This window comes from Callorhinchus milii, unplaced genomic scaffold (genome assembly GCF_018977255.1).
Source record: "Callorhinchus milii isolate IMCB2004 unplaced genomic scaffold, IMCB_Cmil_1.0 Scaffold23, whole genome shotgun sequence".
Lineage (NCBI taxonomy): Eukaryota > Metazoa > Chordata > Chondrichthyes > Chimaeriformes > Callorhinchidae > Callorhinchus > Callorhinchus milii.
Window position 1 is genome coordinate 6,307,338 of NW_024704764.1, and position 11,893 is coordinate 6,319,230.

Here is an 11,893-nt window from a genome sequence, read left to right on the forward strand (position 1 = left end):
CAAATGTTACCTTGGAGTCGGCTCAGCTACAGGTTGACCCCATGTAGCTATCACCGAGTGACAATCCTCTTGAGCCTGAGTTGGTTTCAAGGTGATTCAGAACATTGGAATCGAGTCAACCCTCTGTGGTGGGTCCTGGGCCACGTGGGTCTGCAGTACTGAAGGAAGGTCCATTAGGTTAAAACTAGCCTTAGATGTTTTCAAGCTTTAAGTCACCGTTAAGTTGGATTTTGAGAACCGGGGGTGGGAGGGGGGGATATTTGACATAAACGGCTTAAAGAATTGACGATTATTATGGTATTTTCTTTTTTGTTTTTCTCAAAATTAAAGTGAAAAGATAGTTAAATCCTCCTGCTCCCCCACCACACAAAAGCAAGGAAATTCACAAGGATTCGGTGCTTTTTAAAACGTTGTGTAACTTGATGTCCGACTTACTGGACTCCTAAAAGAGTCATAAAAGAGCCTTGACTGACTAGACAAACACTTGTTAAATGCAGACAGCTGGAGCTTTTGCTCTTTGAAAAGGGACCAGGGATGAATTACAGTGCATAAAAATTCAATTTGCAAATCCTTCAAACAGCAAGGAGAGAGCCAGGGAGTACATAAATCATCAATCACAAGGCAATCTCTCTAGCTTGTCTTTTTTACTGTTTCACAACAATCAAGGAAACAGCGCATTCTTCCATTGCAGGGGACAGGGCCGAAATAACAGACAAAATGGTTTATTCCATGGATGGTTCAGGGGTTAAGATGAGCAATTGTAAAGATCAAAAGAGTTCAGCTTTTAAGACTGGGTGGTACAGTGGATCAGAACAGAGGTAGTGAGTTTGAGTGTATCCCCTCTTTCCCCTGGCTATGGGGATCATAAGTAGAACGGACATCACTGGTCAATTTTTAGTGGGTGAGTTCATGTCATAGTGTTGATAATAAGGTACCAAATCAATAGTGGCAATCTCATGCAGAAAAAAAGAGCCGAAAGGTTAAAAAACCTCTAATGGAATACTATAACAGGCTGTTTTGATTGGGGCACGGAGTTTTGCGCGGGTGAGAATCCAGGCAGTGGAGTTCTGCATTAGATGTATTTTGTGTATTGCGGAGCTGGAGAGACCAGCGAAGAGGATATGTGGAGTTTTGTAGCTCAGTGGTTAGAGCGCTCTCCTCCCAAGCGAGAGAACCTGGGTTCGATTCTCGGGCAGGAAGAAAGGTTGGGCAAGTTTCCTTACTCCACACGTCTGTTTAATTAGCAGTAAATAGGAACCCAGTTGATGGTCGATTAGCAGATTGCTTTCCCGGAGGTAATAATTCCTTCCAAAAAAAATATTAAATTGGTCACTCAAACCACGACTGTTTGTAGGACACTGCTGTTTGCAATTGGCTGCTGCGTTTTGTCCACAAAATATACAGTCAATTCACTTTACAAGTGAGTGCTTTGAGACGTCTTGAAGATGTGATAAGGCACTATATCAAATGCAAGGATTATTACTATTGGAATAGTACACTATTATAATAGTAATAGTACACTACACTCTATCTACGAACAAATATTGTGAACTGCATCTGCAAATATCTGAAGAGATTTTTCTAGTGTTTCGCTTACACTTCCTAGACAGGAATAAAAAATTTGTTATTTAATGATCACCCCTTGATGAATGCACTCCAAACACAATGATGTGGGTGGGGTGGGGTGTTTCTTTGTTGGATGTGCCACTGCCCTTCAGATGAGAAATTAAACTGAGGTCGCAACTGCCTGCTTAAGCGGACGTTAAAGATCCCATTGCACCAAGATAAGAGAAGGCTGATTCTCTCTCCCTGTGTACTGGCCAACAATCCCCCCAGACAAATTGGTTGTTTGCTCCATGGCTGTTTCTGGGACATTGCTGAGCGCAAATTGGTTGTCTTGTTTGCCTACAAAATCCACCGTCAAAGTAAGATCCTGTGAAACGCTTTGACATGTCTCGATGGCATGATAAGGTGCAATGTCAGATGCAAAACTGAACAGAATTGTTATTATAACCTTCAATTTCTCTTGCATGACATGGTTTTTATCGATATTGTCTTCAAAACATTGTGTTGTGTTGACTCATCACAGTGATGCCTCCTTCTTTCCCAGGAACTTATAGTTGTGCAAAATGTTTGGGTAATTTGCGACACTTTCAGGGTGAAATCTATTAGGATGCCATCAAGATACATAACATTCTATCATAATATAATCTCCCCCCCTTCCTCTCACACAGGGATTTAAGAAACAGGACTAGAAAGAAAAACTTTTGCTGTTCACCTTTCTGGTCCCAAAATGACAATAACAATTTGCTTTTAAATAGCGCCCCTTCACGCAGGTTAACGCCCCAGAGCGCTTGACAGTGGGTGAGCTCGATGCCAAGTGGGTGGAGGGGCAGGTGACCGTAGACCGTAGGTTGAAGAAGAAAGTCTTCAGGCGCGATCTGAAGATGGGGAAGGAACAGGGCAAGGCGGAGGGATAGAGGAAGAGTATTTCGGAGTTTAGGGGTGTAGTGGCTGAAAGTTCGGCCGCCAATGGTGGAATGGAAGGCATGAGGGACATGCAGGAGGCCGCAGCCAGTCAAGCGGAAGCAGCGGTTAGTGGGTTGGGGTGTAAGCAGGTCGGAGAGGTTGGGAGGTGCCAGGGCATGAAGGGATTTGAATGAATCTGAGGATCTTGAAGGTAGAATTCAGGCATCTCAGTATACCAAGCTGTTTGAAGTGCGGGTGGAACTGTATGCTTTTGACCCAGCTCTGGATATCATCTGAATTATTCACCACTGGCTGAAGTCCTGCAAATGTCACTGGCAAACACAATCCTCACGCAATATAGTAATTGGAAACAGAATCGTTTACAATTTTTTTGCGGTTTGCTCCATATGCCAATGATTTAATTATTAGCCCTGTTTCGTTCCCAGAGGATCATGGCTGTGGTTGTGTACTTTATGATGTTGCTTCTGTTTCTCTTGCTATGTCTCTCTATTCTATTTTGTTCTCAGGAGATGTGTCAATATTGCCTTTGCCCCTGTAGCAAGCCTTGCTTTTCTGCCAATGGTAAAAAATTGGAAATTATTTTTAGGAGCAGCACAGCCTCACTGTTTCTATCCAGACAGCTTTCAACTCGATCTCACAATACTAATATAATAATAATACTCATGTTGCAATTAACTTGCCGCCTTTCATGTTAAGAGGATCTCTCAAAGCATTTCACAGAATATGAAGCGTGGTGAATGTGTATATTTGTAGGTAAATGTAATTTGCGCGAAGCGAAGTCTCACAAACTACCATGATGAATGTTATTTGAGGGTTTATTAGCCAGGACACCAGAGAAAACCCCCTTCTCTTCTTGAATAGTATCATGGGATCTTTAACGACCACCTGAATAGGCAGCCAGGCCCTCGGTTTAATGTCTCCTCTGAAGGATGGCATCTCAGACAATGCAGCATTCCCCCCGCCCGCCCACCAATGTACTGGAGTATCACCCTAGATTACGAGCTCAAAGTGGAGCTGAACCTACAACTTTCTGCCTACTGACTCAGAGGCAATAATAATAATATTAATAATCCTTGCATTTGATACAGCATTTTATCGCGTCGTTGAGACGTCTCAAAACGCTTCACAGAATATGCTGTAAAGCGGATTTAGCCCATGATCTCCTCACTTTCTACAATTGTTGGAGTAAGTCCCAGTGTCCTGGCCAAAAATACATCAAATAAAATTCACTTCATGATGTTTGTGGGTCATCCCCTTGAGTAAATTGGCTGTCATCCTCACCGACAGAACTTTACAATGTATCCAGTGAAGCAATTTGAGAGGTCCGCCCGACATGTAAGGCGCTATCTAGAACGCAAAGATCATCATTATTATTTCCTTTCCTTTACATTTGTCAGAAATAATATAGACTCTTAGACTCTTGTCTTGAACAACAAGAAATCACATTTGTATAACGCCTTTAACGTCGGGAGGACGTCCCAAAGCGTTTGACGTTCAAGGATTTGGACCCAAGCAGGGGGTGGGATCAGGAAGGTTGGAGGGCAGGGAGGGTAAGGGTAGGAGGATCTTGAGACATGCTTTGAAGAAGGCAAAGGAGGGAGAAAGACAAACGGTGGGGGCAGTGAAGCTGAAGGCCCGCCTGCCGTTGATAAACCTTACCTTGGAACAGTTTTCTCCCCACCTTTTTTGGTAACCTGGAGAGAGAGAGTATGGTGATGCAAGAGTCTCAAAGGATTGCAATATTATTGCAATATACTCTAATAATATATTGAGCAAGGGAACTATCCATTTTGGCCAGTAGACTGTTGTTTGCTACTAATAAAAAAAAGTTGAGGAAAATAGCTACCCACAATGTTTTGAGAAAGCAAAGAGGCAAGAAGAATAACCAAGATTCTTTAGTGTGGCAAATCTTCTACGTTTAAGAACTAAATTTGATTTATTATATCTCCGGGAATCTTAGGCGTTTTTTTCTGTGGTGAATCAGGAATCTCTGGAACTCACGGAAACCACACTTAAATAATAATAATAATTTGGTCACTCAATCCACGACTGTTTGTGGGACCCTACCAGCTCAAACTGCACAATTGGCCACCGCGTTTCGCCCACAAAATAGGCAGTCAATTTACTTTGCAGTGTATCTTGTGAAGCACTTTGAGACGTCTCGAAGACGTGATAAAGCACTGTATAAAATGTAAGGGTTATTATTATAAAGTTTGAAAGCGTATTTAGTTCCCAGAGCATTTTAGCTCTCGCGCATTGCAGATTATGCCCGAAAATTGTGTATTACTCCAGTAAATGTGGAAAAAAGTTAGATGAAAACCAAACACAATGACTTCAATAGAGAAATATGAATTGGCTGCATTAAAAATAACTGTATTTTGAATGGAATAATTCTATCATTTTCTTATTACTCAATAACCTTTGAGGCAGAGAAATTCTAATGTATGAGATAACAGCCAGAGCCAAGGGATGGTTGAAGTTAGTTTTGTTCTTCAGTTTTATTTGGAGATAAAACATTTTTTTACTGGAGCCCCTTCATTGGCAATCATCCAAAAAATGCTTAACTGTGAATCAAGCTGGGTTCTGAGCCCTCAAGAGAGGGGAAGCTTCCCTTCATGTCAACCAGCATTCCTTTCACAATTGTCTAATCGCAAGGGAGGGACAGTTTAGTCTAAAGCCCGCTAAAGCAGATTAAAATATGACTGGATGCAGATAAATAATTGAAAGAACAAGGTAGTCAAAATACCATTAACATTCGCTGTACTCCAGTGCAACACAAGAGCCAAGCGTAGTGATATCAGTTAGATTAACTTCAAAGGTAAAAGTGCTTCAGTGAAGAGTACTGTGACCCACTAAGCACTTTGAGGCAAGTAGAACTAACAAACACACACAATTCTGATCTTTCCAAAGCAAAGTTTGGTGTTTTTAACATGAAAATAATGAATATTATAATCAGTGACTCTTTTTAACGTAATATTTTCCTGATCTCTTCTCCCCGGCTTTCCTTGTTGCTTTCAGAAGGACGGGTGGTTAAGCTCGATTTTATCCTCCCTTTTAAGTCTCTTGTGACCAAACGCTTTACAAAGTTTGCAATAATAATCCTTGAGTTTGATATAGCGCCTTACCACTTTGTTCAGACGTTCCAAAGCACTTCACAGGATATGCTGTAAAGTGTATGTCGCATTTTGTGGGAAAATTGTATTTTGTGGGACAAACACGGCAGCCAATTGCGCACAGCGACGTCCCACGAATCACGGTGGATTGAGTGAGCAATTTCCTTTTTCTTTTTTGTGGAGCGCGCTTTCAGATGTTGCAACTTAATAACGAGTTGTACAAAATGCAAGGATTCTCCAACCTGAGTTGGAAAATCGTAGAATTGGCAGCTCAGGAGATGGCCATTCATTCCATTCTGTTATATACTTCAATCCCAATCCCTTGCTGTTTCCCTGTGCTTGCTTCATGTCTCCTGTCCATTCTGTTCTCCTGTGGTGCTGCCCCCGCTCTCTGGAACTCCGTTCTCCATCTTGCCCACTCCCTCCCCACCTTCAAATTCTGCCCAAACAACTACCTCTTTGATCATGCTTTCATCCATCTTTTCCCCTCCCCTCGACCTTGGGCTCCTGGTTATCTGAGTCAAGAGGCTTGAATCACACATCTCCCACCATGAAAGGGCGCTATATTGTATAAACGTAAATTATTCTTGTTGATCATCAGGACATTGAATCGATTTTTAAAAAACACCCCAAAATATTTTGAGTTTCGAGGTGAATTGCGGAGAGGGAGAAGGAGAGAGTGTTATCTCTTTACAGATATTGATGGGGTTTAAACCCCTTGCGTGCAAAGCTAATTCTCCTTCGGCCTTTATGAGTCATTATGACTGGAGTTATGAAGCACGCACGGGAAGAGGTTTGGGTTTGGGGTTTGGGCATGGTGGTGGGTGGGGGAAGGATTCTGCCACACATTATGCGTTCCGTTCGATGTTATCGGCAAAATCAAACTAAAACACAGAGGAGAAAACATGTCAGAGCGGTACAAGCCCACGGCTAAATGCAAGGAACTGAAAAATTCCAATGACCTCAGCAACTGATAGAGGGGGTTCACTCACCCAAACCAGCTCAGGCACAGACACTCCATGCAGGCGAAAGAAAAGCCTCTTTGTTGAGATTTTTGATAAGTGCTCTTAGGGGACATAACATTCCACTCCTGAAGTTAAGTGTAAAACACAGGAAGCAGATAACCCAACGTTTTAATCTTCCTGGCGGAACAAACCCATAATAATTTATTTAAGTCTGGATTGTGTAACCTCTTACGCACTGTGTGTGGCTGCAGCTCGTTTGGAAAATGACTGAACGTTGGGACTTCGTTCCTGGAAATATGTCAAGGCTTTGTTCTCAGTAATCTTCAGGAACACCCTCCCCACTGCCTTCACCACCAGGAGATTGTACCTAGTCAGAAACTGCGATTAAGCTGACTGGTACTGGATGAATTTGTTAATACCGATCCAATTTTCTTTTGTGCTTTTTTTTAATTGCTATTATTCCTTTATTAAATACCAAGCTTGGAAATAGCTCAAAGGGCACGATAGCAGGTTGAGTGACGTTGTGAGACTTATCGAGGCTGAAAACCAACGATGGGCGCAATGACTTATCAAGCTATCAATAATAAATAATAATGATGATGACTTGATAGGGCACTATATTAAATACAAGGAATATTGCCTTGCCCCTTCCTTTCCCCACCTTCAGGTCGTGCCTACAGACTTTCCTCTTCGACCGTCTGGTGTTTGGCCCGAAAAATGTTTTTCGATTTAATGTCTCCAAGTTCCGCCCTGTTATTACTGTTTAAAGCTGAAGTCCATGAAATCGATTTGTTTCACACTGAAATGTAAAAGCTCATGGGGCGTGAAAAGTGAAGCACGGTTGGGGTTAAATTTGCTTGTTAAAGAAGAATGTGGAGGCTAGAGCCAGAAGGATCAATACTTCACTCAGAAGCAGAACTCACAATATGTTCCAGCAATTATTTATTGTCACACTGATGTCTTAAGGTTTAAAGCACAGCTTTGCGTTTTTTATCTGCTGGCACACAATTAAAACCGTACCTGAGTACAGCACTCCGTTCAATTCTGGTCACCGTGACATAAGTTTGAGCTGCACAGGCGAGGCAGTGCGGAGAGAGCAGCGAGGCTGATCCTTAGTTTTCAAGAGATGAGCTGGAAGGAATATTTAGATAAAGCAAGATTTTTCAGCGGTCATCAGAGATGTCTCAACAACAACAACAACAAGATTACATTTACAGCGCACCTTTCACGTCTCAGAGGCAGGGGCTTTATAGAGGTATATGAGATGCTTATGGAGTCCTGTAGCTCGGTGGTTAGAGCACTCAACAACAACAAGATTGCATTTATAGAGCACCTTTTACGTCGGGAGGACGTCTCAAGACGCTGGACAGTTGGGTCGGGACCCGAGCAGGGGGGAAGTGGTCAGGGTGAGGGGAGAGAAGGGAGGGAGCGAGGAGGGGGTAGAGAGTCGAGAGGGGAGCTGAAGGCACGGTTGAAGAGAAAATGAGAGGACCTGGGTTCGATTCCCAGGCAGGGCAAAATGCTGGGCAGTTTCCCACTCCACACGCCTCTGTTTACCTAGCAGTAAATAGGAACCCATCATTAGTCAATTGGTGAATGGCTTTTCCAGGGGTTATAACTCCTTCAGAAAAAAAAATAATAATATATCGCTCACTTCAATCCACGACTGTTTGTGGGACGCTGCTGTGCGCAATTGGCTGCCACATTTCGCCCACAAAATATACAGTCAATTCACTTCACAGTATATTCTGTGAAGCTCTTTGAGACGTCGCGAAGACATGATAAGGTGCTATATCCTTTTCTTAAAAAGATTATTATCCACGGAAAAGCGATCCGCCAATCGACAAACAACCGGGTTCCTACCTACTACAACAACAAGATTACTACTATGTAAACAGAGTGTGTGAAGTAAGAAAAGTTCCTTAAGGTTTCGTCCCGCCTGGGTGGGAATCAAATCCAGGTCCTCTCGCTTGCGAAGCTCTAACCACTGAGCTACAGGACTCCACTTATTGATGAGTAAGCATTGTTTGCACTGACATCTGTGAGTGTTTTAGAACATTTTTTTAAAAAAGAATACTGACAACTTGATTTACAAGAGGATAGAGATGGCATTCAATGTGAACGAAGTCCAGTTCGAGTTAATGCCTTCATCAGAGGGAAAAATACATTAACTTTTAGGCGTTTGACTTTTTTGACCTTTATGCAACTTGCAGCTCACATTCTAGGCTGATACTCCAGTACTGTGCTGGGGAGTTGCTGCATTATTGGGGGTGCCGTCTTTTGGATGAGATGTTAAACTGAGGTCCCATCGGACTGTTCAGTCAAATTCCTACCCCCCTACTTCCCATTTTTCTGGAGCTCCCACACTATCTCTGTAAAATGTTACGCTCTACGACAGGCACTATTCAACAATAATAATAAAAATAATCCTTGCATTTGATATGACGCCTTATCACGTCGTCACTGCATCACAGAATATACTGAAAAGTGAATTGACTGTATATTTTATGGGCGAAACGCAGCAGCTAATTGCACACAGCAGTGTCCCACAAACAGTCATGGATTGAATGACCAATTTTTTTTCAAGGAATTATTATCCCTGGAAAAGTGATCCACCATCGACTAACAAGCGGGTTCCTACTGACTGCTACGTAAGGAAAGTTGCCCAGAGTTTCGCCCTGCTGGGAATCAAACCCAGGTCTCTTGCTTGTGAGGCGTGTGCTCTAACCACTGAGCTGCAGGACTCCATATAAGTGCAGGTGGTTGTACCTAGTAAATAGCCCTAGCTGGAGCTTACATTGAGACTTGGGGTCTCTGGTTAAGAGCCAAACCTTCTGACAAGATTGTTTGTGACATTGTATGACTCCCAGAGAAATGTCATGCCTTGATATTACCTTGACATGATCTGATATCACTGCACACAAGCAGATAATAGAGCCTGGTAGAAAGCCTGTGAAGAGCGTTCATCGCCAGAGTTAAGACCAGAAACAAGAAATGAAGCTGACTTAGATTGAGTGTTGTTGATGGAGGATATACATTGTCCTGTGCAGTAAGGGGGAGGGGAATTAAAGGATTTTCCTTAAAAGCCTCAGGATCGTAAAATATGGGGTGTTTATAGGAGAACATAGCATAGTGATAAGTGCTTACATCTGCATGTGTCCCACTGTGGAAGGTTTTTAATCAGACCAGCTGTTTCTTGATGAAAGGCTCTTCGAAAGAGCCCAGGAGTCTCTCATTTTAATCTGGAAGATTCAATGCAGATGCATCCAGGGATATAGAGCACAGACTTGCCTCAGAATATTTTTGCAAACCATCATAGAGATATTTTTGCCAACCAGCAACTTATTCTTTCTGATGAGTCCTTAAACCGAGGTCCCGTCTACTATTCAGGTGGGCGTTATAAAGGTCTCACTTGGCTAATTGAAAAGAGAAGGAATTTCACTCTCCCGGTGTCCTGGCCAACAATCACCCCAATAAAATTGGTCACTCACTCCATGGCCTTTTGTGGGACATTGCTGTGAGGAAACTGGCTGCCATGTTATTCAGCGTAAGAAATAGTTTATGAAGCACTATTGATTCTATTGCATTCTATTTAGTACAATGCATGCTGTGAAATTTGCAGAGATTAATCTAGCTCGGATTAATCTATCAATAGGTTAACATACCCCTTGCAGTATCTAAAATTCATCCCCTATATTTTCCAATGTCAAACCTCTCGAAAATTTTTACCATTCCCTTTACATGATACATACTTTGCTGGATTTTCCTTTGCATCTTACCTGTGAACCCCGCCTCTTGTTTTTTTTAAATAGGTTTCATATAAAAGTAGCAAAGATATTTAATAAGACAAGACGAATGGGATGAAAGTGAAGGTGGAGAGGATGGGGGAAGGTGGGAGTTGTCGGGAACTGGCATTCAAGGGGTTAAACAATTAGTGCTTGGTCAAAAATCATATGATGACATCTCTAATTGCTGCTTTAAGATAACAGCATTCCAGCCATTGATGGGCGCACAAAGATTCCTTTATTCCAGACAAAATATGGCTGATAAAATAATAGAGCAGTTTTATCACAAATGCCAATAAACGATTAGGAATTCAAATGTGAAACTTGCAGCTTCATAATCTTATTTAAGTCTATTGTTCCTCAAGGGTCAAACTGCAAGTTCTGTTGGCAAGATATGAACTGGCTGGATGCTAAAATAATGACTGCTTTATGAAGTTAGCGTTGATATGTAATGAGCTGAATGTTTGTAGTGAAGAGAGTTTCACAAGAGTTCACTCAGGACCCACAGTGAAGACCTGTGATGTTCATTACTTTTATTTAACAGCGACTGCAGCTCAGCCAAAGGACAAGGATATAATTGGAGTGAAAATGCAGGCTGTGTCTGATGAAAGCCTGTCTCACACACACAATTGCCAGATTGTTTAGCTGAGATAATGACATCCCCTCCTCGCCCACTTCCCCCACTCACTGTAAATCTGAATTGTAATTAGCATGGGAGTTTGAACTCACGCATCCAATGTTGGGGTACCGTGAATCTCTTAAAACAATAAGCACTCAGATTTGCGAGATCCACCTCAAGCATTACACGGTCGTTAGTCGATTGGGGCGTCACTTTTCCGGGGGTAATAATTCCTTCAAAATAAATCAAAATAATTTGGTCACTCAATTCACGACTGTTTGTGGGATTATTATCAGGTGTGTGGAGTAAGGAAACTTGCCCAATTTTTGCCCTACCGGGAGGGGCGCAACAGCTTCAGTACAATGAATGCTGACATTTGATGGCATGATAAGACGCCATACCAAACACAAGGATTATTATTATTATTGCTGTTATTATTATTATTATTATCTGGAAGTGAAGGTTATGCTGCCCACTTATTCTGTCCCTTGAATTTGCTTGACAGCGACAACTTAGAATAGTTATAATATAATCCTTGCATTTGATATAGAGCCTTATCACGTCCTCACACAGGGCAGCATCTCACAGTACTTCAGGTCTCACATCAAGCTCTGAGTTAGATTCTAGCCGGTTTGGAGTCTGGGAGCTTGTGTGTGTGATAGGGGTGAGGATCCCTGACTGTCCAGTGCCTGGGGACATTCTCCTGACGTGAAAGGCACTATACAATTGTAATTTGTTGTTGTTGTGAAACCAATGTTTGATCTGCCCAATTTGAGGATGAATCCAAGTGTTTTCTGTACTCTAGATATGGCGATAGCCTTCAATGCTAATCTTTGTTGTCATTTTACACCCTTTTCACATGATTTGAGAATAGGATATGTTATTGAGTTGGAGGTGACAGAGTCTGAGTCACCAGGTTGG